Here is a 21,184-nt window from a genome sequence, read left to right on the forward strand (position 1 = left end):
GGGTGGTCTAGTTTTTCGGTTATCCAGTTTTCTAGTGAGTTACAATTCCGTCCTGTATTAAGTCTTCCAGATTGTATGGGTTGAGCTTGATCCCTTCCATAAGGATTACAGAGTTCATCAAGGTTCAGAGTTCCCAAGCTCCTCCTGGTGGTGGATGTTTGTACTTTGTGAGTAGGGAGATGACGCACTGTAGCGTTTATAGTCAAAGGAATTTTTAGATGATTGCTCTTCTGTACCTCAAATGGGGGAAATGGGGTAATTAGGCCTTCTGCACAAAAGATTGCATCAAGGCTGTGGCCTGAAGTGTGTGTCGTCCCTCCTTTGACCATTTGTTTGAGGAGAAAGCATACTATGTAAGAGCTCAAGCTTTTGGGTGCGGATTTAGTTTGCTCTTCAAACTAAATGATGAAGTCTCTGAGGACAGTTAGATGTTTGTGTTGTATAACTAGGTTAGAAATTACATCTGCAAAGTTTTCTGTGAAGGTTTGGTTACATGATGGTGGTCTAGTAGGGAGGAGAGATTGGTGTGGTGGCACAGTATGAGGTGGAGCAAGAGTTCTTCACAGTCCAGGAAGTCTGTTTGGTAGGAAATCAAGATTTGGAGGTGTTCCTTGTGTGCCACAGCGATACCTTGTTCCTCTTTGGTCGGTCCGGTTGACGTGGACGAGTGAAGCTGGTGGAGATGGATTTGTGTGCTAGTACCTTGTAGTCTGACAACCAGGTTTCCGATGCAAAGAGAGCATGCTAGTTCCTCCTTTGCTAAGAATTTCAAACTCTCCCGTCTGTATTCAGAGATGGAGCAGGCATATGTCTCCTGAATGATGTGTGTGTCACTGGATGCCCTGTTTTGGTTCCATGTTCTGTGTGCACACTGGGGTCCGAGTTAAAAGAACGTAGATTGGTTGTGGGGGTGGGAAGCTGCACAGAGGTTGATATTTTCTTGTGGTTAACTAGGTCCAGCAGGTTATGGGCTGAGTTGTTTATTTCATATGAATCTAGCAACAGTGTGGCATTTGGGTGGTCTGTGGTGATGAAACAACTGTATAGGTTGAGGGTTCTAAAGATCTTGTGGTCTTCGGCATCTGTGTAATGAGTGGGCTAATGTTCAGAAGTTGGTGTTCCAAAATTGTTCAATTGGTTGCTTTAAAGTTGGCTGAGGGTTCTGGTTCCTGCATTCATTTTCCTCGGTCGCTTCTTCTTGTGTGCTAAGTGAAGGGCCCAAGTTGTGTCAGCAGTTGGAGAGATAACATGAAACAAAGCATGCTTTGGTTCTGGCTTGTACTCTTTCTCCCGAAGGGAGATGTGGTTCATTGATGCTCAGTGTTGTATATGCAAGCCAGTCATACGGGCGGTTGGGCAGCGCATGTAGTATTGGTGATGCACATGTAGGTTAGTTCCACTTTGGACTGTGCTGTTCTTTCTTGGGTGCCCCATTGTCACTACACAGTGACGCATGCTTAGGTCTGCAAAGCCTAAAGATGCTGACAGAGTTTTATCATGCAGTATCTCTTACACGAGGAGGCCTGCGGGCATGGAGTGAGATAATTCACTGCTTCGTGTTTTTACTCTAAGGAAGTCTAGATGCAAAGTGTAAAGCAGCGGTGGTAGCATGTTTGGTGTTTTAGATACACCTATATGTGAAACACAAGAGGGCAAACCTGCTGCATTTATGTGCTGCCTATATGTGAAAACAAAAGTGTATAATTTAGACCAAACAAAGCTTGACCTTCAAGAGATGGATGTAAGACAATGTATGCAGAGCATAGTATTTGGAAATGTATTCTCAATAGTGCACCCAATTATGAAACACAATGGTATATGAAAAGGAACAACTCAATATGCCAGCCAAAGGATACCCAGGAGTACAATGCAAAATGTTACCAATGCTATACCTAGATATGAAACACCACATACAATATAATCAACACCTGGATATGACACAGCGCAGCATATAGAAGGAATAATTAAATCTGCCTTTTCAGGTTGATCTAAATAGGAAACATCACATGTGGAGGGCACACCCTCCTCTTCTTCACCAACGTTCTAGGTGGCTGGTTTATAATTTTTTATTTATTTAGTTGATTTAATCAAATTAATGATTTTTACAAGCAAAGTAGAAGAAGAAACTGTAAAACGAAAGACAAGACAGTCCATTGAAGGGGAACAGCATAACTGAAGAAGAAAGCAGCTTAAGTTTGTGACACAGTAGTCGCGGTAAACACTTGAATGTTCACAAAGACAAAATGTGTTTAAGAGTGAGCGATTGTCCAGGTAGTCCTTTCTCCGCTCATTAAGCGTCCCCACCACAGTTCCTCTTCCTTAGTGTATGATGCTGAAAGGTGCGGTAACAGAAACTTCTCGCCTATTTCCTTGGTTCCTGGACAGTTTAGTAGCAAGTGGCGTATGATTTCGAACTCTACTCTGTTTTTACAGAAACGACATGTGTCTGAGTTACTTAGCCCTCTAAGTTTCAGAATCTCCTTTGTTTCGAGGAGATTTAAGCGTGCTCTCAAGAACAGATTTCTAACCGGTTTGCTTGGGAACTTACTCAAGTAGTTTGGGATTGAATTTAGCTTGTTTTGGTATGGCGGTAGATGATTTACAGATTTTGCCTTCGCTGCAGTGTCCAAAGTTTTGATCTAGTCAAGCTCACCCATTTTCCTTTTTATTTATTTTGGGTGTCGGATGAGATCGGCCTCCGAAGAGTGCATTTCCAACTGTTTCAGTTTGCAACCTGCTTCCCAGGAATTTAACACGCTGCAGCATGTACCCAGGGTTTCTGCTCGTATTATGGCTAGTAGGTGCGGACAATCCGGAAGGAGTGTTTTCCTATACAACATCATGCTTTTTATCTCCGTAGCCCCTTCCAAAGAAAGAAGACTGAGTTCTCTTCTAATTAATAGCATAGATGTTGATTTAGGTAGGCCTAATACCGTGCAAATTTAAGCGGCCAAATTATCCAACTGGCGCTGAAGACCAATCGGGGTCATGTCCATTAAAATTAGGTCATCTGCGTATAACAGCCTTGTTGTTTTCTGTTAGGCCATGGTCGGGGGGAAGGAGTGTGAGGTATGCCTCGGAGACAACGTGAAAAGTAAATGTGTTTATTTCCTTTGAGAGTCTCCGGCGCCCTGCAGTGCCGCTCACAATCTCTGCTCTCTCCCTCAACCCGTCTCCACCTCCCTCGTAACGAACCTGACTTCAAACACTAACATTCCTAACTCGCGTGCAGGCAGGGACGCCGTACCTGGGAGACAATGACATAGGATACTACATCATCTCCCCCTTTTTCCACTTAATAATATTAATTATACAGAAACAAATTAAACTAAGAAGAACATTTTAAGAAATACGACGAAACAACAAACAAAGTAGTGCTAAACAACCAAATATCAATTCACTAAAGCATATCTGAATAACATGTCTATATACTGACAAATGCATTACAAACAATTGCTTCACAAAATAAAACACAATTAGTGTGTCTATGCTGCATTCTCATGACATAATCTTTACTTCCCCATAACAAAATCTTTTGTCCAGAACGGTAACCTCTTTATTCTAGGGTTACGCACTATCTCACATACTAGCTCACTGTTATGCCTAATACCAACATTCCTGTTTTCATCATTCATACAAGAGTTTATTCTCTGACTCACACCATCTTCCTCAGACTGATTACTTCCTGGAGCCTGGCTACCAGCCAAAACATCACAATTGTCTCTCACATGTAACTCCTCCATATTTTGAGAGACAGCATCAGAAACAACATCAGTCTCCAAATTCAAATTGTCTTCACTATACATCAAATCATCAAGAACACGATCTTGTCTGGGTTGATTCCTATTACCATAATCCAGTTTCCAATTTCATTTGCTTACTCTGTCAATGTTCCATACTGAACCACCACTCACCCTTATTGCCTTACCAAGCACTTGCAGCACTTTAACCGGTTTACTGTATTTAGAATCACCTTTCCTCACACTGTGACCTAATTTTATCCTTACCATATCACCTGGTGAAATTTCAATCCTGCGTTTACATCCCAATGACATCCTATTACTAACTCCATGGCATTTACTATTTCTCAATTCCCTGGACTCTGACACTCTTTTGCAATTTATCCACTCTGGAGTGAGCAATGTGTTGGGAGCCCTGCCCCTCATCAATTCAAAAGGAGACATATTCAAACCCCTTTTAACTGACATTCTTAAACTCCATAATTTCTCCATAAGTGCTTCATTCACAGGCATGTTGTTTCTTAAAGCCAATTCCACTGTCTCCACAACCATCCTGTTACATCTCTCAACTAACCCATTGGTGTGGGGATGGTACAACGCAGACAACTTCCAAACAATTCCAGATGTTGTGGCAAACTCTTTAATTTCCTTGCTTTTGAACTGAACCCCATTGTCACTAATAATGGTTTTGGGAAAACCTTCTCTCCTGAAAATGTCTTTAAGAAATTTGATAATTTCTCCAGAATCAACTTTTTTGACAGCTTTCAATTCCAACCAACTTGAATAATAATCAATCATAACAATTAAAAACCTTTTTCCCCTATAAATCTTGCATAAGGTCCCGCAATGTCGATGCCTAACTTCATCCACGGAGCCTCCCCTTTATCTATGACAACAGGTTCTGACTTGAAGCTCCTACAACTTTTATCACTGTTCTGGCAAGGCCAGCAGTTTCTGACAAATCTCTCAATTAAAAGATCCATACCTGGCCGCCAGTATGCAGAACGTACATTAGTTTTAGTCCCCGTTATGCCAGGATGACCTTGATGTGCTTTCTCTATGAGCTCCTCATACAGAACCTTCGGAGATATCAACTTACTCCCCCTCTTCAAAAATCCTTCCTCCATAGATAACTCATCCTTCACTTCCCAACATTTCATAGACTCTCCATCAACCAATCTCTTTTCTGGCCAACCTAGCATTGTGAAATCTGCAATCTTCTGCAATGTTATGTCTTTGGAAAACTCATCCAACCACTTTTCCTTAGAGGTTACCTCTAGAACAACCGCCACTATATCCTCATTGCCTTCTGGCTCAAAATCCGCATTCCCTAATGGTAGCCGTGATAAATAGTCTGCAACAACATTTCTTTTACCTGGTACATACCTTGTCACAAAATGATAATCCTGTAATTTAATGCTCAACCTAGGTGATGCTTTACACATACCCTTCACAGATAGCACTTCAATGAGTGGCTTGTGATCGGTTTGTATGATAAACTTCCAACCCCACAGATACTTTCTAAAATAGTTCACAGCCCATGAGCACGCCAATAGTTCTTTTTCAATAACAGAGTACCTGCTTTCTGTGTCTGAAATTGCTCTGGAGGCATAACAGATTGTTTTTTCTTTGCCACTTTCATCAATTTGGGACAACACTGCTCCTAGCCCATGACCACTAGCATCTACCGTAACTTTGGTCAACCTGCCAAAAACATAACCACCCAATTCTTTTGAATTACAAATTTGTCTCATCACACTCATTACTCCATACAAATTTGACATCTTTTTTTAACAATTTCCTTAATGGTTCTGTAACATTTGCAAAATTCTCAACAAATTTGTTATAATATTCACAAAGTCCTAGAAATGACCTAAGCTCATCTTTATTACTAGGATTAGGAGATTCCCTGATCGCTTTCATAGCATCACTCTTCGGTTTATACCCTTTGCTATTGACTGTGTGCCCCAAATACTCAACTTCATCCATGCCAATCTTGCATTTATTCTTCTCAATTTTCAAACCCACGCTCTCCAATTTCAACAAAACATCTTTCAATCTCATGTCATGTTCCTCTCGGCCTTTGCCAAACACAATAATGTCATCTTGGTAAACAAATATTCCCTTCAGCACATGCTCCATGACCCTTTGAAACACCGCTGCCGCTGACGCTAGTCCAAACGGCATGCGCTTGTACCTATACAGCCCATGTGGAGTAACAAAAGCTGTGATGTCTCTGCAGTCTTCCGTCAGAGATATTTGATGGTACGCACTAGAGAGTAGAGAACACATTTGCACCACCCATACGATTTAGCATTTCTGAAATTATGGGGAGGGGAAAAATGTCAACTATGACGTTCTTATTCACATCTCTGAGGTCTACACAAATTCTAAGATTTCCATTTTTTTTCATCACAACTACAATGGGGCTTGCCCACTCCGACGATTCGATCTTTTCAATGACTCCCTCTGCTTCCAACTTTGCCAATTCTTGTTCTACTTTGTCTGCTATGGCAAATGGTATAGGTCTAGACTTCACATGTCTGACAGGTACCGCTCCATCCTTTAGGCGAATCCTATGTGAATAGTCTTTCAGTAGTCCCAATTTCTTCTGCTGTGTGCCATTTATACTCTCCAGGCCCAATTACTTCTGCTGTGTGCCATTTATACTCTCTATTCTCTCTGCTTGCAACTTGTATTGACGATTAAGATTTGTTCATTGTCACAAGGGTCTAATCTGATACGGAGACCCGCCTGATCCCTCCATCCAATAATGTTGACTCCAACATATATCTTCACTTCTGCCTTCCTGTCTTTAAATTCAATGATGGCTGAAAACCAGCCGATTATCTTGATCTTTGACCCCTCAAATCCACCAGGGTTTTTTATATCAGATTCATTGAATTTGCTCTTAAGACCCAATGCTAGTAAGTTTTTCCAGGTTTTCTTCGTGATAATCGTCCATGGAGAACAACTGTCAACTTTCACTTTAAGCCTCCAATTGTCAATTATGATGACACAGCTTGGGCATTTGAATTCACCCTGAGGAGGCACGCGGGTGGTAAACACTCTATCTTCATCCGATTCTTCGTCTTCCTCCTGTATGACCGAAATTCTCTTCTTCCATCTGCACGTGACTGCAAAATGTCCCTTAACTCCACAATTACCACACTTCTGTCCTACTGGAGGACAATGCTTGGCATAGGCAAAGTGTCCCGTTCTTCCACAATTGTAACATCTGTCAGCTTCTTTAAGTTGTGGGGCATTCGGTCTGGGTTCGGTTTTCGCCCAATTCTTGCCCTTGACCAGATGTCCTTTGTACTCAAATCCCCTGGACCTGCAACTCTTGGTTGCATAGTTTTCTGCACGTTCTCTTGTCCTAAGAGTGTTGACCATGCCTTGTTCTCCTGAATCCAACGTAGGTTTGTTATTCGTTTGCTGCATGTTTAGAACAGCCTCTTGTTTCCTATTTTTCATTTCCTTGGAGCACAGATGACTGTGTTCTATACGTTTGGCAATGGCCATAGTTTCTGGCAAGGATGGGTTTCCCACCATCCAAAGTCAGTCCTGCACCAAACTATCTTTCGCATGTATGATGATTTGATCCCTTATGAGTTCATCCAATGTGATGCCATTCCCAAAACTATATGTGCGTGACAACGCCCTCAAGGCTGATACATAATCTTCAATAGACTCATGTTCCTTTTGAGTTCTGGTGTAGAAGTTATACCTGTTTATAGCTACTTTAGTCTCAGGTGTATAATATTTGTCTAGTTGTCTTATAGCTTTTTCATGTTCATCAGTATCCCCAGCTTCATCCATAGGCAATTCTGGTAACTCCCTATATTTCATCTGTCCTTCCAATCCCAAGGCGTGGAGCAGCAGTGATTTCTTTTTAAGCGGAGTTAAGCCTTCCTGGTCAATGGTCTGAACATAGTTCAACCAGAATTCCTTCCATTCCAACCAATTTACAACAGGTTGACCTGCAGTTGGGAGAAAACTAGCTGGGGGTTGTATACGGATGCCTTGCATGTTTCTGGAAAATTGTGTCTGTAAGAGATGAGGTCAAATCCAGTTGTGGGGTTAAAATTGCTTTGAAGTGATTCAACTCTCCAAATCACTTGCAAGAAATTCTGTGTTCAAAAAGTACTGCGAGGAGGATGAGGAGATTCCTATCTACTCCTCATTTGGCTGGTTCCAATAAATACAGATCATGTGATCTATGTTAGTGAGGAGGGTCCCTTTCCTCAATACATTCCGTGCGAGATGCTCATTGGTGGTTTGATTGGCTCAGCAGCCAATCAAAACCGATACAGCTGCTGCAGCAGTGAAGACACAAGCAAGAAACAAAAAAAAAAAAAACAGCACGAACTAACACGATCCCACGCGTTTATTTGGAGCATCCGCTCTCTACTTGGATTAGGTAGGGCTCCGGTAGGACAACACAACTCTTCCCCAGCACAAGCCACAAAACGCTTTGCGAGGGCTCGGAGCAGCCACTCTCGGTTTGAGATCCCCTGTGGCTTCGTGGGTTCTCAGGACGCCGGCAATCCTCATCGCCAAAATGAGGTATGCCTCGGAGATAACGTGAAAAGTAAATGTGTTTATTTACTTTGAGAGTCTCCGGCGCCCTGCACTGCCGCTCACAATCTCCGCTCTCTCCCTCAACCCGTCTCCACCTCCCTCGTACCGAACCTGACTTCAAACACTAACATTCCTAACTCGCGTGCAGACAGGGACGCCGTAGCTAGGAGACAATGACATAGGATACTACAGAGTGGATAGTTGATTCAGAATCCTTGAAGTCGCCAAGGTATGCCATAAAAAGGGCCAGGGCTAATGGGCAGCCCTGCTTCACTCCTCTTCCCACCGGGATTTCGGCCGATAATAAGCTAACTTGGTTCAGCCTCACACGCAATTTAGTATATTGGTGGAGTGCTCGAATAGGTTGGACAATTTCTGTTGGACAGTTCCAATGCCTCAGTTTTTCCCACAGCATTGCTCTGTTCACCTGATCAAAGGCTTGTGCCAAATCGACAAACGCCAAAGTCCTCCTCCGAGGACTTTGCTCTTTAAAGCGCTTAGGTACATGATGTTTGTTGCCGTGCCGTTGTTTTTTGTAAACCCTGTTTGAAATGGGTCAGCACACGAAGCCTGCATTGCCCATCGCTGAAAGTGTTGTAGAAGTAGCGCTCCAAAGACTTTACCGATGGTATCCAACAGTGCTATGGGGTGGTAGTTCTTCGGCTCTTCTTTACGCCCTTTTTAAATATGGGCACCACAATTGATGTGGTCCATGAGGACGGAATTTGCCTGGAATCTTTGCATCGTTTGAAAATAGCACTTATCAGGGTAGACCATTCTTTTGGGTTTTGTTTGAGATTGAAGTTGGTTATTCCGTCCGGACCAGGGGCTCGCGATGGTTTGAGTCTTTGGAGAACTTTGGTTATCTCTGCTTCGTCACTCAGGTCTACCCAGGGCTCCTGTTGGGTGCTGGGCTCCGGGAGATTTGTTGCTGAGGGTGTCTGGACAGGGTTTGGCAGAAATTCATCCAGCCTTCCTCACCGATTGGGTTTGATGGTAATTCCTCAGCGGGAGCGGATGTAGATCTTAAAAAAGAGACCAAAATTCTCGCGGGTGGTGACCACTGACCACCTTCAACATGGCTTCTGCATTCTTTTGGTACAGGTGTGTGCGATGTTGTCTTATCTAAGATTTATAGGTTAGGTGCGCCTTATTGAAGCTGACTTGGTTATCTGGCGTTGGATGTGCGCACAATTGTCTTTTCGCTTGCCTCACTAGATGCCTTTTCTCGACCAGTTCTCTGTTGTACTCATGAGTGAAAGGTTTGTTGTTGCGTCTGGGGTTGCTGTGTGACGATATATATGGTACCGGAAGAGGTTGGTAGTCTGGTAATAGTAAGTCTTGCTTTTGGCCGTGTTCGTTTTCTTCTTTTTGGTAATGATGAGTTATCTTCAGGATGGAAGCCACCGATAGTTTAAGGCGGTTTTTTTGAGTATTGGTCTCTACTTGTGCGAGCATGTGTAGCTTGGCCGTTGGACAAGTCTTCCACTTCAGGGCCAACAAGTTGTGATGACTAGCCGTGGACTTAAGGACTTCGAACAAGGTGGCTAGAGATGCCAGGTGTCTGCTTACAGAAATGTGGTCGATGTCCGCATAGGAATTTCCCCTCTCCCAGGTTGGTGGTCGATTTGCTCTCGGAAATAGATCCCCGGCACAAAGTAAGTCTCTGGAGGACATCAAGGACAGCCTCTTTGCTCCCCGTCCTTTCCTAGGCGATGTACAAGATGAGGGGCTGCTTCTTGCGGGGGCCAGGTAGCATTCAGGTCACCGCAAAGAATCAGCAGGGCCTCTGGGCGATTCACAAGAGCTTCATCGATAGACTGTTCGATCAGAATTATGAAAGCGGTATCGCTCATCGCTGTAGGGTTCCAATAGACGTTGATGACGATTAAAAAACGCTGTGTAGATGAGCTCTTTTCTTCCGAAGGGAATTTCTAACATAATTCCGTTGCGATAAGATGTGTAGTGGATCTCAGTATTTGCTTCAAATGTAATCCACAACCGCAAAGGATAGCTGTTATAAGGCCAGAGGATGGACGACCGAAGATCCCTTTAGTCGCTGGGGCGCACGCTATTTCATATCCGTCCATTGAGGGGCATTCTGTCATCCAGGACTCTTGGAGGCAGATAATGTCAAAGCGCCCGAGATTTAGATCCCCTTTCTTGGTCAAGTGCAGGAAGCCTCGGGTGTGCCACAACCCCAGCGACAGCTCTTCTTTCCCAGTGATTAGTCTGGTGGAAAGCGGTACTGATGGGGCGCTTTGCGCATTGCTATTTGTTCTTGTTAAGCGTGATGGCTGCTGTCCTCTTGGTCGTCCAATAGCAGGTAAACACTGAGGTTGAGTAAATCCACCTCCACCTCTGGTTCGCCCGCCTTGGTTGCTAGAGCGCTGCCCGGGGCCTTTCTCCCTACCTCCTGGTTTGGGTTTTCCTGCCGGGCAATTGTTTCCGGTGGTTCGACGTGCAGGGGTTTCTCCGTCCAAATGCGGGGGCCCCCCTTCCTTTGTAGGAAGAACTTCTCTAGTGAGGCTAGATTGTGACAGGGTTCGATTGTCATTTGTTTTCTGGTTTATCAAAGATGGCAAATCCTTTGTTTGCAGATACCTTTTCCTTTTCTTTGCGGTCTGAGATCAGGTCACAGTCCGGTGGGATGATAATAAATTTGTGGTTGATAGTGCTGTTTGTGTTTACGACTGCTGTCTTGGCTTTACTCCCGCACTTGCCCCGGCCTGAGAACCCTGGCCCAGTGAGGGGTCTGAGAACTGGAGTCAACAACTGGGACTTGTGTTGGTACAGTAGAGGGCATGCTTCTGTTGTTCAATGCGAGGACCTGTGCTTGCCCAGGCTCCTCGTCTACTAGACCTTTTTCCATTTTGTTGTTTAGTGCCTTTATGTATCCTTCCAAGAAGATCAGGCGGCTGTTCATCATTGCTGTAATGGAGGTGTGATCTTTTAACAAGTCATTTATAGACTCGTACAATTTGCAGAAAGGAGCAAGAGCCAGGGTTACCATGGACATGATTAGCCTTAAGTCTGTCTTCTTCACCTGGGAATTTTTGGGTAGGTTTCCTGGTAACTCACTGAAACGACAGGTTCTCGTGGGGCTAGATGGAGTTTGGGAGCCAAAGCTCTGGGTCCGTGCTGTAACTCCTGGGGCGGCGGGGCCGACGGGAGTCAATACGGCGGAACCCCCACCCGACCCTTGGGTTCCCCTGGTTTCCGGAGCTAGAACTGCTGGGGTTTGGGGAGGGTCCACAGGTTCACCCCGCTGAGCCCCCACAGTCACCCCTAAGGGTGCGGGGGCCAGTTTGGAATCAGCGGGTCCAGGTTCTTTCATAAGAGGCCCCCGTGTTGGCGAGAGCGATTCTGTCAGGTGGCGCTCCCAGTCGCTCAATCCATCTAGAACGTCCACCAAAGAGTCCAGCTTCCGCCATGCCAGGGCAGAGGAAGACGGCGTTGCCGTAGATGCATGAGGAGGGGGGGCCAACCCCCCGGTTTGTGGGCCTGGGTTTTGGGAGACCTTCGGGAGCACCACGAGGCGCCTCAGGGTCGGTGAAATGGTGTCCACCTCCTTGTTCCGGGTGGTGGTGGCGGGGAGTGTTTGCCAGGGGCGAGGCATCAGGTCACGGGGAGCCGAAGTGCCATCTGACTCTGGCTAGTGAACAGGTCTCGTGCAGGAGCCGTCACAAAGTCAAGGCCCGCACCAAGGGCCGCCTCGGTGTTCTTTGCCAAAGAGGTTTGATCCAGGACAACTCTCAGAATCTCCGCGTCCGAAAGTTCTTCAGGGGGAGTTGGTTTCTTTTTTAACAAGTTTGCAAAGAATTTGTTGTTAGGGGCCAGCAATGTCGTGTCCCCTTTTGGGGACAATTTCTGAGGCCTTTCAGACGGTTTTGGAAGTCTTTGACGCATGGTCGGCTATGCTTTGAGACCGGGGTTTTGTCGAAGGTGGCCGCATCATTTTCTGCGCGCCAGAACCCCCTTTTTCTTTTGATGGAAAGATGGAAAGAGGTCACTGAAACGTGTGGAATTTTGGCATTCCGGCTCGTCAGCTGATCTTCCGGCATGACGGCAGGCGAGGCAGGCTCGGTTAACACCCACCCGTCAGCTGCTGCCTGCAGCTCCTCCACCTCCGCCACTCCATGCGGGGACAGGACCCCTCCTGCCGTCTCCTCTAGCAGCTCAGGAAGAGGGTGGTGCAGAATGGGGACCGTTATGATGTTGGTCGGTCCCAAAGCGCTGTTTCCTGTGTTAAACAGGGACATGGATGCCCCCTCCGTACCCAGATCTTGCCGCCCCTCACTAGAGGAAGGAGGAGGGGCAGGCGGAAGGGGTGAAGACACTGTCTCAAAGGCCACTCGGACAGATGGCAGAAGATCATACAATACAGGCGTTGCGAGTGCCCCTTCGCTCCCCTCCCCACCCGCAAGCGCCTCTTTACCTTGGACGGACGGCATATCCTCTCCTCCGAGGGGCGACGCTGAACCCGCTTCAGATGGCGAGAGGCTGCCGGCAGGAGGGGCGAGCTGAGTCGTAGGAAGCTGGCAAATACCATGAGAATTCTCCGGGCGCTCCGCCGGGAACGGTCCAAGTTGAATAGTAGAGCGGGGCACCTGCCTCACCGCGGAAGGCCCCACCTCCCGGCCAGGGGAAGAGGGATGAATCGTCAGGGGGGCCATGCTTTTTTTTCGAGCTCCGTAGGCAGCGGGCCTTGGGCTGGGCTGGGTCAAGCAGCAGAGTCGGTATGATGGGGGCGGGGAGAACAATATCCTTTCCACTTTTTCCTTTTGCCGCCCTTGCTGCCATAGACTGCAGAGACTGCTACTCTGCAGCTACTCGGCGGCCGCTCCGCGGGATGAGAGGGGTTTTGATGAAAAGTCCTGCCCTCTCTGTAGAAAACAGTGTAGAAAGACTCCAAAAGCACACCGGAGCCAGGAACACGTTGAGGGTACTGCAGAGACTGCTACTCTGCAGCTACTCCGCCTGGCTGGTTTATTAAATAGCTCATTGTGCACTGCACAAAGTTACTTATGGAAACATAGCTGAGTTGTGCCAGTTGGCATTAATGAGCTCTTCCAACAGACTTACTCAAAAACTTATGATTTAAAGGTATTTTCCAATCAAACTATAAAATATGTAAAAGAAGTAATAGATTGGGTAAAATGGGCTTTCCTTGACCAACTACATCATGGTAAAGGTTTCTTTGTGTTTGATGTGTTGTGGTGAATGTATTTATCTATTTTACATTAGTAAAGCGCACTAGACCCGAAGGCGTCTAGGCGTGGCTTAAGTTAGTTGAAAAGCCAAGTTTTAATTGTCTTCTGAAGGGCCAGTAAGATTGTTCCAAGCTCAGAGAACGGCAGTGTGTTCCAGAGTAAGGAAGCATTGACTGGGAAGCTGGAGCGTCCTGATCTACTGTGTTTGAATATCAGAATGGCGAAGCAATGGCTGTTGGAGGAGCGTGTTGGTCTGCTGAAGATAGGTTTGATGAATCGGAGTCATGAATTTTATGAATCTTTGAGTCATCTTTGAATTGTGCTACTTACAAATCCAGAAATGCTTCCCGTGCTCTTTCGATAGCCGTTTTTGGTGGTATTGGTGACTTTAAGCGCTTATGGTCATCTAAAACAATTACTGTCATGAGCAAGGATAAGGACACAATGTAGACTCCCGTGCTTCCTCTCAGCTGACAACTCGGACACTAACCTGGAAGAAAAGGGGAGAGTCTTTCAGAGGCAGATACCTCAAGGTGAGTGGCAGCAGCCCCTTGGGGTGTTGAACTATGGAGATCTCAGCCCGCAGAGTAGTTGAGAGGTAAGGAAACCTGCAACCTGGTCACTGGGGGACAGGCCAGAGGCCGTTGCGGACTCAGAAGATTAGTACAAGAGGGTTAACAAGCCCCCACCCAATAGAGCAGAGAGGGACAGTATGTGCAATGGTGTTGAAGCCTGCTTGAAGAAACAAAAGGAGGTAACCCTGCCACACTTGCTGAGAAGGAATGTAAATGGACAATTGGTGCTCCCAGTCACACAGTTCAGAGAGTGGTAGTGTGGAGATTTGAAGCTCAACCACACCCCCAAGGCCTAAAACCTGAAGAGAGCAGCCAAAATCAGTAGTGGTCTAGAGCTAGAGAATGTGCACAGCACAACAGGACAATGAAAGGAATGTGAAGAGACAAGCCGGCGGCAGAGCAATCTGAGTGAGACTGATGAATTAGTTATGTCGCTGTTACTGTAGTTATCAAAGGTTGATATTGTTAAAACCTTTACATGCTTGAATAATTCCCTGCTGGGAGGCTCAGGAATCTTGGTTCACATAATGGTCACAACAACTTGTATATCATTAAGATCGGACCAAGAAGAAATACTTGTCATCTGAAATGTGATGCATTTGATTCATGACTTTAAAGTGAAGCAGGAAAGGCTGTTGCTGCAGAGCAAAATGAGTGTCCTAGGTAAGCAAAGCTTAAATATTTTAGCAAACCTGGTAAAGAGATTGGATAGTCTCCTCATATAAATTTGCAGCATTTTATAAACAGCTAGAGTGAGGCCAAAAGATGTTGTATGAAAAGTACTAATTTTATTAAAAACGTGCACACTAATAGAGACACCGTTTTGTTTAAAGATCATTAACTATATTACTTAAAACAAAATAATACAAAAAAAAGTGTTCTGTCATATTAGGTGCACATAAAAAAAAATGTAGCAGGCAGCATTGTAATTATGATTTTCACCGATGCAGATTGGTTAATAAACACATGCCACCAACACAGTTTTCTTATTTAGAAAAAGGAGTGTGGCTTCAAACCACATAGTTCTAAGATCCCTATAGCCACTCAGCTTCAAAGAGGAGGTGAACCGATTCTATGTGAACCTATGAAAGATACCAACTCTGGTGAACGAAGTGAATGTAACCGATTATTCTCCTGCATTTAATCTTTCCTAGATTCACAAGCTTGAAAAGAATAACAAGCAGTGCATACCATGCATATACGGTCATGTCCCTCTATGTTCCTGTATAAAGGATGTGGTTGGAGCACCTCTGTTGGTAAAATGGGCATTTCCAAGTCCTACAGCAGGCCTCGATGCCACTGTTGGGTGCTAACCGATGCATAATATGATCCAACACGCAAGTTCTTGTTTGAAAAATGTATGGCCATCATTCGCTGGTACAATGGCCATGAATTGGCAGCAGTGGCGGCTGGTGAGTTTGAAACCTGGGGGGGCGTACATTTCCCCGGGGCAATATGTGAGCTCGCGCGCGCAGCGCGCCAGCCCACCACACCTAGAAGGGGTGCAGGGGGGTTTGTCCCCCCGCAAAATTTTTTGAAAAATGCCAATTTACTGTCCAAAAAACCCACCGAAATATGACAAAAAGCATTAGGTTTTCCATACTAATGGTGGTACATTACTGGTACGTGTGCAAGTGTGACGGTGTATTTTACAGCAGCTTGTATTGAGAATAGCTGGTACTATGGTGTATGCATAACGAAATTCATTATATACCCAGTAATGATGGAAACATATATGTTTGTCATGATGTGCCTTATGTGGCAATAAGGAAAGAGTCAAGAAGCTCTCCCAGCCGAGCCGAGCTAGGAAGGCCTCCGGTGGAGGAGGGAAGGTGTGTCACGCATGTATGCAATTATTCTGGCATAGGTGCAGCGTGCCGAATAACCTTGTCAAAGCAATCCCGATGGTGTAAATTGCCTTGTGGTAATGGGGGCTGCTGGTGGGTAACACTAGGTGCACAGTGCCTGCTCGTAATGCAGTGCAGTGAAAAGAAGTGCAATATTATTCAGCAGCTAAAAAGAGCACAGCACTAAAACTGAAAACAGCGTCTAGCACTACCATCAAATGGCAGCAGCAAATAGCACTACCAGCAACCCCTAGAAGTGCACACTACTGCAACCAAGCACCAACCAGCATCCAGAACTGCCATCAGCCCCATGAAATACACTGCACAGCAATCTAGCAGCATCACTATCCTCAAGCCAAGTGACCAGCATTGCCATTGTGCTCCAGCAGCACCACAGAGCCCACTGCCATAGTTAAGCACACCCGTGGGGCACCGCCGGGGGCCCAACATAAGCAAAATGCATACAATGGTCCCTGAGCAATAAAATGACCAGCCACAGGTCGGTGCCACTGCCACCCCTGCACAGGCGCACACAAGTACCCAAGGAGACTGAAGCTCAGGCCAGCATAAGCAAAGTGCATACCTGAGTAGCCACGGGTGCAGTGCCACCCCAGAAAAGGAGTCCATTAATGTATTAATAATACATTTGCCAGCCCAGCTGGCTCACTGGCGGAGATGCTGCATTTTATGTTTAGGCGCTAACAGTACATTGCGCAGCACTGCAGTCCAAGGCACAACGAGAATTAATCGGCCATGCAAGAAAGTTTTAAAAAAATCATATTATGTACCAGAATTTTCGGCCATAAACCCTCAAAATCAATGATACATGACAGGACCAGCCAATAGTATGTGCTGCATTCACAGGTAGAAATATTTCATACATTTGAACCAATTGAATTGATTGCAGTTCTGTGCTCGGGTCGTTCATGCACTTGGCACTATTTGCAAAGTGATGCATTTGATATTTTGAGGTTCTGCTTCCTGGTGGAATCGGCGCTATTCGAGCACTCACCAAGCCAGTTCCAGGTGCCACGACTCGGGAGAGGACTGCGGGCCAGGGAGTCAGTCGTCGTTGTCGACTATGCAGATTTTGGGGGTAACGGCCTGGAACTGGCCCGGTGAGCACTCGTTTACTTTGTTACGGTAACGCAGTAAACAAGCACTCAAGCCAGTTCCAGGCACCACGAGGAGAGGACTGCGGGCCAGGGACCACCGGACCGGTGCAGAGTAGTGGGGGCAGTGGGGCTGGCAGCGAGGCTTATCTGCTGCGAGGTGGGAGGGCTAGTAGAGACTAGGGGCGAAGTGGCTCAATCAAGCAAAGCGGGTGGGCGAGATAATACACCACCACCGGACCCCCATTGCAGACTTGCAGTGTATGCTTCTCCCTTGTATAAGCTTGTAGGCCTGAACCTACAAGCTTACAAGTTTAAGCATACACTGCAAGTTGCAACTCTGCGGCCCACACAAGTACACGACCAGCATTGTGCGGGCCGCAGCGCATATTCAGGCAGGCAGGATTCTCGCAGTTACTATTAAATTAACTTACCTTTGCGAATCAATCTGGACTGGACTCCGTCAGGGGGAGGGCAGGCAGCAGGCGAGCAGAGACAGCATGTCCGGTGACCAGTCTCGTCTGTGGATGGGCCTAGTCCCTGGCTGGAAGAAGTCCACATCGACCAGCAACAGGGCTTGGAGAGAAACAACTAGAACGGAAGGCGAGGCACCGTGTGCCCATGACCCGACTCCACCCACCACACACCAAACGGATTGTCATTGGCTGGCAAACAGCCAATGAGAATCCATCCATAATCTGTTGTTGCTATGCGTGCTCCATAGCCCACAAGGAGGAGAGGACACTCTACGCTGTTTGCGTAGAATGCCAAGAGTGCAGGGCCACCCCTCCAGCGCCCCGCCAGCTTCTTGAATGGGCGAATGGTTACGTAGAGTGCGTGGAGCTACAAGCTCCACGCACTCTACATTGCCGAAAAGCTACTAAATCGGGACGCGCCCCGCCGCAGTAGCAGGCCTGGTGGGCCCGTCCAGCAGCCCAGGCTGCAAGGCTGCAGAGCGGCAGATTAATAAATAAATAATTAATCTGCCACTTTGCACAGGTTTTAAATGTGTAAGTTAACTTTAAGAAGAGAAAGAGAGACTCTCTTCTCTTCTTCTTCTCTCTGTGGTGGGGGGGCGGCGCCCCCCGCCCAATGTAAGCAGCCGCCACTGATTGGCAGTCCGTTGGCATGAAATCTTTAGTGCGGTCTAGAAAACCTGTGCCTGTTTGACATCAAGGGAATCTAAAGAACATTCCACTAGCATGCTCAATGGTGGGAAGGGAGGAGTTGGTTTATGGTGTGGTCCAACCCCACATTTGGCAGAAAATGCAGGTACAGGTATGCTGTTGCCTTCGAATCTCATTTTTATGCTTCCTTTTGCTCACTCGGTGTCCCCTAAACCTTTAGCTGGCTCACTTGGTTTTTAGACATTTTGGCTTGTCAGATGTATTTCTACAGAATCTTTACTGAAGTTTCCACTGCAGCTGCAACACGGATTTGGTGCACTGTCCGTAGAAAGACATATGGCTTCTAGAGCAGGGGTGCTCAAGGCAAGGTGCTTTTGGAGCCCCAGGTTGTCCCTGGGTGATTTTCTTTCACTCAAAGCATTTTGAGAGGTCGGTTGGTGGCAGCTCCATGTGTTTCTGATAAAGCTATCCTTCAGAATTTACAATGTGTTATTAGTTAAATGCCCATTTAAGGTGGGCCTTCGACTACCAATGCATTTTAAAGGTCTTCCACCAGGCTGTTTTCTTTTTCAGACTTTCTTTGCTCCAGTGGGTGCTGTGATGATTCACAGGATCAAGTGACTTCTCCCCACAGGGGAGCCCTTCCCTATGAGGCTGAGGATGTGAGGCTGCTACCCAATAGTCCCCCTAATGGTGGTAAAAAGCAGGACAACCTCATAGTGGGAGAGTCCCCTCATGGGGATAAGGACTCCCGCCCCATGAAAGACCTCCCTATACCCTTGTTCCCAGATGCCATGGGCCTATTGACTCCTCCTTCCCAACCTGAAACTACTACTGTGGCAATAAGACCCTCGGCGGCGGGCCAATACCGCCCCATGTAATGCCCAGGGCCGTAGTTATAGGCCAGTGCGTAGCGAGGGCCTTAACGAAGCCCCCGGGCATTACCTGCGGCGGTATTGGCCCGCCGCAGAGGGTCTTATTGCCATTAGCACCCCGGCCCGTTGGATCGGGGTGCTAATGGCATATTTTTTTCTATTTCGGCACGTTTCGAAACAGAAAAAATAAATAAATAAATGGCCGCCGGGAAAGGGAAAACGGAGTCCTTTTTCCCTTTCCATGGCGGCCATCGGGAGCGGATGCGCTGGGAACGCAAGTGTTCCCAGCGCATCCGCTCCCAAAAAAAAAAAGGAAAAAAAAAGAAGCAGAAGGTAAGTGGGGTTGGGAGGGTGGAAGGGAGGATGGAAGGGAGGGGGGGAAAGAAAAAAAGAAAAAAAAAACATACCTGCGTCCCCGCTGGGGGACGATGGAAGCCTCCAGCTGTGTGGAGGCGCGGAGCGGGGGTGGCCCGCTCCGAGTCTCCACACTGCTGGAGCATGCTATCGTTGCCCAGAAGGGAAGCAGGAGCAAAAAGGTAAGTGGGGTAGGGAGGAGGGAGGGAGGGAACGAAAAAGAAAAAGCTTACCCGAGTCCCCAGCGGGGGGCGAAGGCAGCTTCTCAGTCGTGGGGAGGCTCGAAGCGGGGATGGCCCCGCTTCGAGCCTCCTCATTGGCTGAGGGGCTGCCACGTCCCCGCCGAGGACAAGGCGGTTGGAATCCCAGCCGAGAATCGAAGGATTCTCGGCCGGGTAATGGCCCGGAGAGAGCCAATCAGAATGCTTGTTGAATTCTGATTGTCTCTCGCCGGGTACTAATGTGTGTTATTGTAAAGTCTACTATCGCATCTGCAAGACCAGATAGGACTGAGACCAAGAAGAACCAAAAGAAAAGAAATATACAGAACAGTAGAAGGGGTTACCAAGAACTGTGACGAGGTGACCGCAAGGTTGCATCAACATAACTTCACAGGCATGGACGACAAACATTGATGCTACACTCGGGCAGGCCTAGCAATATAAAATTAAAAACCAAGGAAGGACTAGCTGTGTTCGGGAACAGGAAGAGAAGCGAGGGAAGCTGGCGTCCATCCTGCAGGGCCTGGGAAATTCAAACTTGCGCTGCCCGAAGCATCTAGAGAAAGTCAGTCTCTGAAGAAGAAGCCGAAAAAGATCTAAGTGAGCCGGAGTAAACCTGGCTCACTGCAGAAGCAGGAAGAATCCACGGTGGCGTGGCCTCTCCGAGGTGGACCGTGTGGTCCATAAAACACGCTGAGACCGCTGCAGCAACGGCTCTGTGAAGCCGCACAGACCATAGAGGAGGAGGAAAGCAGGAATATGCACAAAGCGTGTGCAGAACCAACAGTGACCTGAGACCCCGGGAAGAAAGGGTAGCCCTCCCCAGTGAAGATCCAGGAAATGGGAGTCGCAGGAAAGCCGGCTCGGGTCCAGGGAGCACCATGAGTCAAGTATTCCTCAGGAGTGATCACCCTAGTCACAGTAGTGGTGACACAAGAAACTATGAATCTCAAGAGTGCCTCTGGAGTGTACTCCCTCATCATATTGTGTAAAATACCAAAAGGACCAAGAACTGTCAGGGAGTAAACTCCCCAATCGTCCAAATATAAAAAGTCCTGACAAAGCGCCAGCCATAAGAAGAAGAGTTGATAAAGTCTTATCTCTATTGTTTGCAAATCCTTGGGAGGAAGTAAATAGACTTCTAAAGACTTGTACAAAGGACTATCAAGAAACAGTCTTCAAAGCTCTTCCAGATAGACCAGGAGTACTGAGTAATTCTCCTGGTCTAGGTATATTTGTTAAATCAGACCCTGATACAAGAGACTGCTGTTAAGGCAGCCTAAGAGTGGATTGTTTCACCAGGAGAAGGGAGCCATTCTCCTGGTGACTAGGATAAGAAGTTCATTGAACCCCTTTCTGCTTGGTTCATTTCTTACAGGTAGGGATAGAGTAGTTGGTTTGGACAGATGACATTATATTGGTTTTTGACTTACATCCTGACAAGCACTGAGTTATCCTGTGTTGAGGTAGGGAAAACCCCTCTAGAAATAGGGAGAAAAGAGGTTCTTTTCTTTATTTGAATAAAAGTCTATAGCC

At 46.7% G+C, this 21,184-nt stretch overlaps 1 protein-coding gene across 2 annotated transcripts in view; it reads right to left on the bottom strand.

The window, feature by feature from the left end:
* The window catches only part of LOC138582748 (stress-70 protein, mitochondrial), a 1,916,616-nt gene that overhangs the window by 360,427 nt on the left and 1,535,005 nt on the right, over nucleotides 1–21,184 (bottom strand). The window lies entirely within an intron of this gene.

This window comes from Ambystoma mexicanum, chromosome 3q (genome assembly GCF_040938575.1).
Source record: "Ambystoma mexicanum isolate Mex_15411 chromosome 3q, UKY_AmexF1_1, whole genome shotgun sequence".
NCBI lineage: Eukaryota > Metazoa > Chordata > Amphibia > Caudata > Ambystomatidae > Ambystoma > Ambystoma mexicanum.